The sequence below is a fragment of the Patagioenas fasciata genome, chromosome 2, assembly GCF_037038585.1.
Source record: "Patagioenas fasciata isolate bPatFas1 chromosome 2, bPatFas1.hap1, whole genome shotgun sequence".
In the NCBI taxonomy this organism is placed as follows: Eukaryota; Metazoa; Chordata; class Aves; order Columbiformes; family Columbidae; genus Patagioenas; species Patagioenas fasciata.
Window position 1 is genome coordinate 76,630,972 of NC_092521.1, and position 13,017 is coordinate 76,643,988.

The window sequence follows — 13,017 nt, forward strand, 5'->3', positions numbered from 1 at the left end:
TATTAATTTTATAAGTACAACATAAAGATTTTTTAAAAGTAATTATTTCATTCAATTTTTATTTATTCAAGCTAGATATGAGGAAGAATCCTTGGGGCTGGAAGGGGCTCTGAGCAACCTGACCTAGTTGAAGATGTCCCTGCTCATTGCAGGAGGAGTGAACTAGATGTCCTTTGAAGGTCCCTTCCAGCCCAAACTATTTTATTATTCTGTGACTGTTTTCATTGAATAAGTATTATATTGAGAATCACATGAATATTTTATTGCATATTACTTACAATATTATAAAATACCTTCCAGCACTCAAAGTTACTAATTAGCATCTTTCCAACTGTTTCAATTAAATTCACTGTTAATTAACTACAGTTTAGTACTTTAAACAAGAAGTTGTTTAAAGAGTTACTATGTTACTCATGTTTTAATAAAATTTGGTTTGCCAGGAAGCTGAAGGGGGCAAAAATTGAGTTAGGGATGAGCAAACCAGGGCAGCTGCTACAGAGAAAGCTGATTCCCTTTCCTCCTCACCCTGCCTCCCACTCCGAGGTTGTGTCCAAATGATTGTATTAAGATTTAAATTTAATTGGGTAAAATAAAAAAGTTTGCCACAATCATACAATTATCATATAAGAACATTCACATTATATTTGAATGTTCTAATATGTATTCATAGGGAAATTTATACAAAGCAGTTTTGTATCAGTTTCAGTGTTCTAGAATATTGAAAAGGATTCCACTACTAAAAGAGATGCAGTAGAGGAATGGGAATGTGTAGTTTTTGAACATTTTAAAAATATTTTCCTTTTATTTTCTTTTTCATTGGTGATTTGTTCCTGAATGTTTTTTTTGGGGGACAGCTAAATAAAAAAAATATATATATATACTAACTTGTTTACACTTATCAAGACACATACTGACTTTATTAAAATGTGTTCCTACTATTCTCTGAGTCATAATTTCTTGTTAATTTACACTCAGTCTCATTGGCCATTTTAAGTTCTAATACAACAACTCAAGAGCTACCAGATCTTTCATCATAGACCACATATTAACTATTGTGATTTGTTTTAGCAGAGTTTTTACAGAGAAACCAAGTAGAATTTCCTCTAGGAGAGATACTGACCTTTGAAAATATTATCCCACTAGTGTCCCAATTTTACAAGAAGTAAACAAACCCTTCAATTACATTATGCAAACTTGCAGTTTCACTGATAGATGCCTACTATGTTTCAGGGTACTTTAGAAGCAGTAGTCTTCTCTACCTAAGGGTACAGAATTATAAGTATATAAACGCCTTTTAAGAATAATCTCAGCCTTTAGCAACCTTTTCCCCCACAAATCTTAGGCATCACAGCAAATTATACTATAAAAAAAAAGTTCAGTGATTATCAACCACTGACTGAAAGTAGAAAGTTTTCATACTGAAGCACAGAAATGTCTTTCCCCCCTCTAATTTACAACACTGGATTTTGTGCTTCAAACTTTCTTTGATCTGGCAAGAGGTCTTTTCTAACCTTTTGCAAATAAAAAGGTTAATATGTAAACTTTTCAAAACATAACCAAAAGGTCTATAATCTGCATTTTATAGATGGCCTCCTTAGAGATTTGTCTAATCCCCTGTTCTTCGGATGTCTAAATCCTTAACATAGAAAGTCTGGATCTGGATTCTATAGTTGTTTGAGACAACGTGAAATGACAAAGTTAAACTTCATGAAGTAAAAACAAGGAACACAGGAACTGTCTTAAGGAGTGTGCCTGCTGTATCTTCCATTGGAAATATCCATAGATAAAATACTACTTATTCCAGAAAAGCTGAAAATACTGTACTTGTTAAATATAACTTTTTCCTGAATTGTAACTGTGTTGAATTATATCAAAAGCATTAATCCATGAGTATACATTTTTTTAATTGAAGACTGCATTTTTTACATCAGCTAAGTGTCTTTTGCTGCAGAACAATGTCATGTTTCATAAGAATTACAAATTTCATATCAGTTCAGTTGTTCAAGGTTATTCATTTGTGGAAGACACCTAGTTGTGCTCTAATTTAAATCGCAAGTTCTACATTTTATATAAACGTAAAAAATCTATCAGTGTATGTTAGTTTTAAAGTTGCAAAAGTATTTCAGAACTTTTGAAACAATAATTTCAAGCAAACTATCACAACAACAGCAGCTGGGCTGGTATTTAAGTGTAATTTTTTTGAAAAATGCATTTCTATTGCTGTTAGTTATATTTAGGATAAATGAATATGCCCCTGCATTTCAGGCTATGAAGTTACAATGCCTGTAGTGCAGCTGTTTGCACAGGATCGTTCCCTGGCTAAGGCCAGGCATTCCCACACTGACGTATCAATATTCAACTCAGCAGATGAGCAGAACCAGAGGCTGTCGAAAAGGATGATTCGGAGGGTGGGAGTGTAAAGTATATAAAAGATGACATCTATCTTTAGGAGGTGGTTAGTTTAATTATCTATGAAGTTATTGATCCTGAGTTAGAAAGAAGCTGAGCAAGTGTTTAGGGAATGCCACAAGCTGTCAGCTTGTGATTAAAGGAATACTCGTGCCCTTAAAGGAAACTGGAAAGCAAAAAATACTTTGGCATTTGAGAAATACGCTTTAAGTAGAATCAAAAGAGAAACATAAAACAGTAATGCGTGTGTATGCCAAGTCTATGGTGGATTTTTTTCATACATAAAATTCCATGTGACTTCAAGTTTTGAGAAGTGTTTTCCTACTTTTCTCGTTAGATTTCCTCAAAATAATTAATGTTGAAAGATGTTCTTGTTTCTACAAATAACTATTGGGCAAACTACAAGTTTCTAGTCAAATAACTTTCTCATGAGCCACACAGTGGCACACAAGTATTTTGTGCATCAGGAAAAGAATAAATGTTTATGTTCAGTGAAACAGAATACTACTTTAGACCCAAAACATCACCAGCTAGGAACCCAAAAGTTTAACTCCATTCTATAAAACAAGCGCCTTCAATTTCTCTTAAGGTGAACTCTAAACTATTGAGTCAATCCCCCTAATCTCATTTGTACCTTCACCACCTACAATCCTGGGTATATACAGGTTATTTCAAGATCCTGCCAACATTACCTTTTTGGTCTCTTTGCATGAACGTACACAATTAGCAAGCAGTAGAGAAATCACTTCAGTTTGAATTATAAACCAAATGCTGCCACTCCTCATTTCCTAAATACCCATAAATTAAGCTGTAAAGGACACAAAATTCACAAGGTTGTCCTAAGATATGGGATAAACAGAGTTCCTTATCTGCAACATGCTATGGCCCAAGTCTTAGTAATACAGCTGCACACTTATCCTCTTCAAACAGAGGGTAGGGCTTGTTTACACAAGGAAATGCGCACACAATTCTGTGGTTACATTGTGGAACTTCTCATAAACTGGTCAGAAAAGAAATGCTCCTTTTTCCTTCTCGTAAGGTGCTACAAACCATTTGCCAGTGAAAAACCCCAGTCAGCTCGATCAGGACAGCCTTTCACTAAATTTTCTTTTCTGAGTATCTATGCTGCAGACATACCAATTTAGCTCTATGTTGATTAGCACAGGTATCAATAGCAGAGCAGGCATGAACCTGATCACATCCCTACAAATCTAAACTAGGGGTGAAGCTCAAGTCATCAGTGTTTCCAGCCTATCAGCCCCAGAAATAGATATATGAAAACTAGCCTAAGAACATCTGTGTGCACGTCAGTCACGTTTCCCTGCTACAGCACAGTCCTACCCAAGACTCAGTAGCTATGGAAATAGTATCTGGCAGCTCAGCATGACTCACTATTAGTAAACTACTCTTTTTTTTTTTTATTTTAGTAAAAAACTATTACCAAGAACAATCTTAACAACTATTTTGATTTAAGTAATGAGTGTTTATCCACTAGTGCTCAAATATTATTATCAGAGAAGACATAAAAATTAAACAGATTAGACATACTAATTTGTTACATAAAGGGGCTATACCACAGGTCCTGAGACAGTAGTAACACAACTGAAGCTAAATTTGATTACTTGGTTCCTCTCTGAACATTTGCCTTAATTATGTTTATTCATTTTTTAGTTTATGGAAAACCTATATTCTTATTCCTTAATTCACAAACACTCAGGATGATTCACTTTGAAAGCCCAAGCAGACTTATAAGTTAATGATTAATTGTAAACAATAAATATGCATACAGGAGCAAATGCTAAACTTTTATAATACCAGGAGCATCATCTTGGTTATTTCAAAATTATTGATCCTTACATCTGTTTCGCTAACAAGCTTCATGAAGTCTTGAACTCCACCATTTCTAATTTTGAGCTCTATAAAGTTAGGAAAACTGTAGAAGTTACTACCATAATTCTCGTTTGGGAGCATTTTGCATATTTGATATGTTAAAATACCTTCTCTATAAAACACAAACACAAAAGGAGCAAAACCTCAATATATTCCTGCTGCAAACACATGCTTCTAGATAGGCCAGATTCATCCTGTTAGTCAGTCATATCCAATCAAGTATTACTCTATTCATTTCATCAAGAAACTATTACCTCAATACATTATTATACTATCACATTTCCATTGTCAACTCTTATGCTTTTTTTCTTTTTTTTTTTTTTTTAGTATTTCGCTATTAGAAATAGTTTTTCCCTTGAAGTCTACAAAATAAGAATACTTCTGTTTTAAAGGGGAATTTTTGACACGTGGTTGGCAAGAGAGTCAATTAAAATTACATTCATATAAAAAGACTTGGAGGGGTTGAAAACTTTTCTTTTTTTCCCTTTTCCTTAAAAAATGACTTTACTCATCTCAATGTCCATTCCTTTTATGAAAACATTTAGAAGGTTAGAAAACATTCATATTTGAAAATGTCTGAATAAAGTCCTATTTTAACTACTCAGTTGCGCAATGATGACTTAAGTTTTTTGGTTTTAATTTGTATTATAAGAACGTGTAAGTGAAAAGTTAAGCAACTATGAGGAAAAACACCCACACTGATTGTAATCTAGAAAAAAAAGTCTGATATTGGTTCTTGATTTACAAAGAGAGTTAAATGACTAGGTGTTTATCATGGCATTTCAGAACCAAGACATCTCCAAAATCAGGTTTTAACAGATAACTTAGGTGCCTTTTTTTGTGAATATGTGACTAGAAATGCTAGACACGTTAGCATTGAAGTGCATGATGCAATTGAGAGTTCAGTTTCATTTCTAATGAGAAAAACAACACACGCAAAAAATTAAAATAAATTTAAAAAAAGATTTAAAAATTAAAAAAAAAACCAAACCACCACCATTACTTGATCTATGAAACTCAGAAATTCACAGTAATTTAAACCAAACAAACTAATTTCTTTAAAGCCAGCTAGACAAACCATCCTGGGTGCCCTAAAAGAAGACCAGATATGCTTTTCCCCTATCTCTGTGTGTATTTCACAGTCACATGATGCTTTCCAATGGCTACGTAAGTCCCTTGCTCCGTGCTGAGCTCCATGCTTATCATGACACGAGATTGCACTAAACAGACCAGCCAGTAAAACAACAGACACATGAATGTTTGCAGCATAAAACAGAGACTCCTAATAGAAACAAAGCCATAGGCATTGCAATCAAGGAAAAAGTACTTCAGAAGTGACTGCAGTCAGGTCCCTTCCTTGCACCTCTTCGCCATCTACCCCGGAGTCATCCACCAGCAGGATACAATTGGCTGAATTTAGCCCCCACACTGGCAGGCTAAAAAGGGTCAGAAGTGGGGCAAAGCATTGTGGCCCTTCTCATTATTCTTCCAGACAGCATCACACGCAGCCAGGCACCAAGGACACCAACATGAAACACTAACAACTCATTCATCCCACACACCCAGAGAAGTCTGTGGAAGGTTTTAGGAGAAAAGCAGCTGGACTGCCAAGGACAGTTTGCTTCTGCAATAAACTCTGTTTTAAGGTCTCATTGTAACTACCACCTCTGTGTTTTTATTTTCATTGCTCATTACTGGGGAAAAAAAAAAAAAAGGCAAAAAAAAAAAAAGCTGGTCAGTTTAGGACCATCTTTACTTAGAACCTTAAGGATATTCCAAAAGGCAAGAATTAGCAACACTTAATTTTGGCAAGGCTCAGCTCCTGAAGTTTATCCTACACAGGAGGGCAAAGCTGAAAAGCACTTCATTTTATTGAAGTCAAAATTTGTTGATTTGTTAAAATGAAAACTACTAAACAGATGTTTCAGTTGTTTTATTTTGACAGAAACTAGCAAGCTTGTTCTTAGAACAGTATTATCAGCTATAAACAAAAGCTACTGATTTTCAAAATAATGGATTATGCTTGCCACACAGCTGACAAATAAAAAAAAAAAATGCAGAAATACTTTTTCCACCATCAAAAGCACAATAAATGCACACAGAGTAAGAATTCTTCAAGATTTCTCACCTGTAGGTACCTTAGTATTTTTATTTTTTTAAGCTCTCTTGGATGTCAGCAGTCACAAAAATTCCAGACTGTCAGTAGAAGAAGTTCTGTTAAATGTCAGCTCAGTGGATGTACAGACCACCAAAACACAGCCTTCTATACAGTTTCCAGAGAAAACCAAAGAGTTTAGGTTCCATTTAAATGTTTTAAGGGCTTTTCCTACCAAAAAAAAAATTTGGTAACAAGTCACATCTTTCTGCACAACTTCATTAGTCTTACAGTACTCAGGGAAGACAGAGATCATTTTTTACAATGAGGGTGGTGAAACACTGGCCCAGGTTGCCCAGAGAGGTGGTAGATGCCCCATCCCTGGAGACATTCAAGGCCAGGCTGGATGGGGCTCTGAGCAACCTGATCTGGTTGAAGATGTCCCTGCTCACTGCAGGGGGATTGGACTAGATGATTTTTAAATGTTACTTCCAACCCAAACTATTCTATGATTACATTGACTCTATGCAGGTAGATAAAGCTGATATTAAATGTCAGCTTGTCCTATCACTTCTGATGCATTCCATCAGACACAATGACATCAGTCAGCATGATCCAAGAGACACATTGTGCTTTCCAGACCATACATAGCTATGTACTAGCAATTATGGATACCAAGGGGTGGAAATAATTTTCATAATCCTATGCATCTGCTCAATGCTGGCAACTGTCACATTAATTTGGTATACAAAAGATAGGAAGGGGTCTCCAGTAATTAATCTGTGACTACACTGGATTATCCTGAGTCAGAGTATTAGTCTCAGAATAGAGTGCCCCTGTTCACGTCAGGTAGGATTACATGGAAGATTACTGCAATGAAAAAGTAGCACCTGGTTATGTTCCATTTGCAGACATAGCAACTGTCTTTTTGGTGAAAGTTTCCCAGACAGGTACTGCATAAAGCAATTCTTCTAGTACATGCTGGTGTGTATTCAGTCTACCATTAATTCATGCAATATGTATTGTGCAGAGTCATAAGGAAGCATCAAGTTTTGGTAAAGAAATCAGTTATGTTACGAAAATTTGAGCAGTAAAACTTGGAAGGAAACAAATCAGAAAACTAGGATGACATCTTAGTAATTAGTAGGAATTATTAACAAAAGAGAACACAATACTTTGCAGCATTTCTTCGTGAAAAAAAATTATTGAGAAAGCTATATTCTGCCTCTGTAGAAACACACAGGAATGGCTAAATTAAGCTATTAAAAATAATTAAAATATGTGGTCTTAGCAAGAAATTACATGGACCATGAAGTTGGTTCTGTGACAGACTGAGATTACTTATCACAAAATAAGAACACCAGCTTCTCACTGCTAGAATATATTGCCTGCAGTTGTAAGTATCTGCAGAAGTGGCAAAGATGACTGCTGTGTCAGAATAAGAAAAGGACTTTAAAGGATATTATTATATCACAACAAGATTAGATATATGGCTTAGAGGACATTTTCATTCTCAACAGACCCATGGAGAAAACTAAGAGGAACTTGAAAACGAAGAGGCTAAAATTTCCTATGCTTTCATCCAAGTCTTCTTCTCTCATACCAAAGATTTCCTTCAAACTTTCTGACAGGTGATCAAAGAAAATGCACCGGCAACAGTTATTAGTAAAAAAATAAAGTGCATTTTTATACATTACTAATGCTTGGTTGGTAGGGCTGTTGAGGTTTTGTTTTGTTTTGGGGAAAACCTTCAAAATCTGAAGTTTCTCATACTTACTACTAAGCAAAGATACACAATATGTCTTAGAAGAAATCCAATTCAAGCTGACTTGGCAATGAGTGAAAGAAACAATTTATTCAAAGTCTTTAACCAAGACACCACTCTTCTTGAGGGAAAGGGTAAGAGGCTGCAAGAGAAGTAGCTGGGAAGTATGCTTACTACCTCCCCATCACTGGATCTCTGAAATTAGTCTCTGCTTTTAGAGAAACCTGAAGAACTTTGGCTTCCTTCAGGTGCTCTATGGCACAAAAGAAAGTATCTGCATGGAGCAATTAGGAGGCATAGCAAGGGTGTCAGCAGCAATGTAAGAAGTCAGAACAGAGAACATATAGGACTGTGCAATTGTCATTTCTGGTCAATATAAGAACTGTGCATATGGATACAAAATTCCCCTATAGTCAACCCAGGACAAGAGCAAGTTTACCTGGCCACATCTGAAATCCATGGCAGAACATAGATATAAAGGATTTCCTAGAGCCCACTGACATGAATGCAAAAGCATCTATTACCTCCAGACATCTTTAGCTCAGACCGCAAATACTGTGTTGTAGATCTAAAATCCTTAAGGCCAGACTGAGACTTAATAAACCTACGGTAACAATAATGTTATGATACACAACCATTATATAATACTTGCCTATTCTTCACTTACTGATTTATGAGGCAAAGATGACCTGTTCTGCTCTCTGGGAGAAAAAAAAAATACACCACAAGGAACTTCATAGGAAGAAGTGGATTTTCTCTTTTTAAAAGGCAAAGGCTTCATCTGCAGATAAATAAATAAGAGGTTCAGGAAAATATATGGGATGTGATGCTCCATTAGCAAACATCACATCTGTTACTCATATTTTAATACCTTCACTGTCACCCTGAAGCATACCATGTGCAATTAAGAAGAAATTGCAACACAATTTTTAAGTCAGTTATTGTCAACAGGCATACAGCACTAAGCCAAATGCAAATCACTAAATCAATTCAGCACCAGTTTAAAAAGTTTTGATTAATCTTCAGTTCATTGCTATGCTATTATAATGTTATTAAACGCACCCCACCACTTTAACACTCCCTCATTTCATTTGTAATTACAGTAAATATTGATTGCAAGGGTGGCCTGGAGACAGCTCCAAAATGTGTAAGTGTGGTCCCTGGAGGCAGAGCTTAGTGGCAGTATTCTGTTCCTGTGACTGCCCTTCAGACAGACTCAGCGGAGATATAAAAATTCAATATATTAGTTTACTAGTTAAAATGCATACCTGCTTGGATTTTGCTCAATTAAGCAGAGAAATTCGTTACAGCACATTCTTTTTTATAGAAGCCTTAATCAATTTTATTTTTAAATGCTGTTGCAGAAACTGTTCCAGAGCAGCTCAGAAGGCAGTCTGAAAAGCAAATCACAGTCTCAGATTCCAACTAAGAGCACTGGCCACCATTAACTTTCTTCTCCCTGCTTCTTCAGCAAAACCGACACATACAGGTAACAGAGGCCATAGACAGTTTAGCAGAGTAAAAGCTGAACTCTTCTAAATAGAGTGCGTGACTATAACTTTGTTCTGCCATCTGTTCCTGCTGCTGTAGGGAGGCAAACACAACATTCCACTCTCCTTCTATGTCACCTCTTCCGCTAAGGTGGTAACTCCAGCCTCTCCCTACAAAACCTACTATGTGCCCCATTCCTGAAAGGTACAGACACTCAAAGCTTCTTCACACTCTTCTTGCCAGGTTAAAGGGAAGCCTAGCAGACAGTCCTCAGTTACAAACTTAAAAGTATGTCCAGGTCACCCTCCCTGGAGCTCCAAATGGGACAGCAGCTATAAAAAACATTTTGTCCATGAAGTTCCCCCTATCATAACCAAGTTGATAGACTGCAGATTTGGTCATAGTTTTCCATTCACTTCAATAAAGAATAAAAATAGGCTGGATTTTAATTTTCACATAAATAGGTTAAGCAGTCCTGTGAAACTTATCCAGAATGTTAGCATGTGTACACATACGGTTTACACTTCCTAGCTAGTTATTTAGAATTATGCTGGTCCAACCACAGGCTACAGCATGAGTTCATTCAAAGGCACCACCATCATTTATCAGATAATTCAGTCACACCTTGAATCGAGTTCCCTTAGAAGATTTTGCAGAGCACAAGTGCCACCCATGCACACAACAAACCAATATATTAAAAAATTGACCTAAAACCAGACAGCTAAAAGGTCAGCATGGGGCATAAACTAATCCATCTACAAGCAGTACCTTATTACATGAAAGAGCCATCAGTACAACTTGCAATTTTATTGCCATCAGAACACAATTATCATTTGTCCCAAACATTTTCACCTAGCTGTATGTGCTCTATTAGAAGCCACCAAGGCTACATCTGCACAAGTTGATTAAATAGTACCAATAAATATTCCCAGCCACTGGAAATTTCATTATCCATGATGTTTGTTAGAATGACACCCCAGCACAGCTTCCACCAGAGCTAGCTATCATTCATCCCAACACCTCCAATGCATGTTCTAGGAGACAGCAGTATCCAGGAAATATTCCACATATACAGTTCCCTTTCTAAAGGCTAGAAAGTTTAATGGTATCAATGCAGGATGTCTTGTGCCCTTTGGCTTCAGTGTAAAGGAACGGTCCTGGGTACACTAATTTACAAGCAGAGATGCATCCTCAAAGATTGATATTTGGTACAAAATCATAATTAAAAATGAAGTGGAAGTCTATGCTTCTAAAGGTAGGCAAAAAAGAAAACCTCAAAGTGACTGACCCTTCAGCCCATAACAAAGAACTGTTTTCTCTACATCTTCCTTGCTATAATCAAATACAGATGGGATTGCTGTTTGTTTGTCATTAAACTAAAACACGTCTCCCAAACCAAATGCCATCACACATATGGAATGCCAGAAATTACTAAAACAGACTTTCAGTAACCATATATGCCAAGGAGCAATCTACATGGAATTTTAAACTAACCAGACTGTTTTGTGACTTTGATATGATGTACTAAAGCACCATTTGCAGCACTGTAACTTGTCTTTCCTCTTGCAGTCAGCCATAAGATGAGAAAATGACTAGACTCTTTGTCAGTTATTTGAGGAAGGATGTTGGACAACAATCAAATTAACAGTTTTGCAGTCCATCCATTTACATACTCTAAGGACTGAACACATTTCAACCAGGAACAAAATTTATTCTCTTCTTTCTCCATATTTGATGATTCAAAATGAAATATATAGAGAAAAAAAAAAAAGTATGTGTATGCATGTGCATATATCATATGTTAATGAAACTAGGGCCAGGCCTTGTGCATGTGTGTATGCTCAGAACAGCTGACATGAGTTTCCATAATGCATCCACAGATCAAACTCAGCCGTACTGCAAGTTCATGTGACACAGTACACACAAATAACAAAAAAAAAATTAGATTTTTTGGAACTTCACTCTCATTAAAGTACCTCAATTAAAGCAGCCAAATCTCCAGAAGTGCTCAGTAGTAAGTGGATTACATTTTTTGCAGGCACTGTTGGATGCTGAGAACTTTCAGACAAGGCAAATCAGAGACATAGCATGATCACTTTCACCATCTGGTGCAATAGCTATTGGCTCAAGACTGAATAATAATTATAGCAACAGAAGTCAAAACTACAATGCTTGCATAAACACAGGCTAAACCGGTAACACTGCCGCTATCTGATACAGGACTCTATTACCTTAGCATCACACACAGGCTGAAGAAAGCTGCCGATCCATGTGGATCTACCTGGAATCATCATTTCATGCAGAAACAGACCTCCTCTGCCACTAGCCCTTCCACAAGCTGTTTCCCAGTCTAAGGACCACCTGTAACTCATCAGTAACAATAGCCTCATAATCTTGAAATGAGAAGGGCATCAAGCAACTGAAAACTAATGAGCCAACAAGAAATATCCAAAGGCTCTTCTGGATAAAACTCTTCCCCAATAATGAAGTTAAGGACATGATGTTAATTAGTTTACTATATATATTTGGGGTTGTTTCACTTCATTCTATTTCTAACCTAGTCTACTGGAGTGAATGTCCATCAGTAGATAGAGAGCATCTTTTCTAGTTTCATTGGAAAGGAATCCAAAGCCTGTGACCCAAGTTTTCTTCAAATGCAAAATAAAACAGTACTAATCAAGAGATTTGCTTCAGCTAAGCAGCCCAGGACTATAACAGTAACGGAGATGCAAGCTCTCCCAGAGGGCTTTCCATGACAAATGGCTCCCCCAAAAGCCAAGAGCAGTAGCTCAAGTCTTTGTTCAGGTCAGGCTGGTATCTACCAGATTCTCTCACCTTGCATTCTATTTTACTGTGTTTAAAAATACGCACACATCCCCTCGGCTCCACAACCTGCACAACCTGCATACTCTAATACTCCAGTGAGCATATGATTTGCTCCCTGTTACAGCCAGCAGATGTACAAACTAACCCCAGAAAGAGAAAGGAAAGCAATTTCAGCTGCCCAGCTCCCACACTGGCCCAAAGAACAAGTAACCAGCAAGGTCAGACAGTCTGGTGGGACTCTCACATTCCCTCCTACCTAATGCGGGGCTGGAGGAGTGATGGTGCAGTGTGCTCCTGTCAGCTGTCCCACACCTAGTGGGACAGCACCGCCTCACACCAAGGTGACATCTACAGCTGACCAACCAAAATGTTTTCAGTGACACACAAAGGAGAATCCTCCAGATACTGCAGCACAAGGCAATCAGACAAGAGAGTTTTGGGAATCTGAATAATTACATTTTCCTATCATTTGTTTCTTACCATGTTGTCCTTATAAAATATTAAGGAAACATAAAAAGCATGCAAGAGTTTATTTCTACTC

General features: G+C 36.8%; 1 protein-coding gene across 11 annotated transcripts in view; it reads right to left on the reverse strand.

The window, feature by feature from the left end:
• SEMA5A (semaphorin 5A) overlaps window positions 1-13,017 on the reverse strand; it is a 339,730-nt gene that overhangs the window by 293,962 nt on the left and 32,751 nt on the right. Inside the window, exon 1 of one of the 11 annotated variants that reach the window (XM_071804452.1) lies at window positions 8,827-8,919. The exons of the other annotated variants lie outside the window; for them this stretch is intronic. The gene's annotated coding sequence lies outside the window, so the exon portion shown is untranslated. Of the gene's footprint in view, window positions 1-8,826; window positions 8,920-13,017 lie in introns of those variants that run through there. 11 annotated transcript variants of the gene reach the window in all.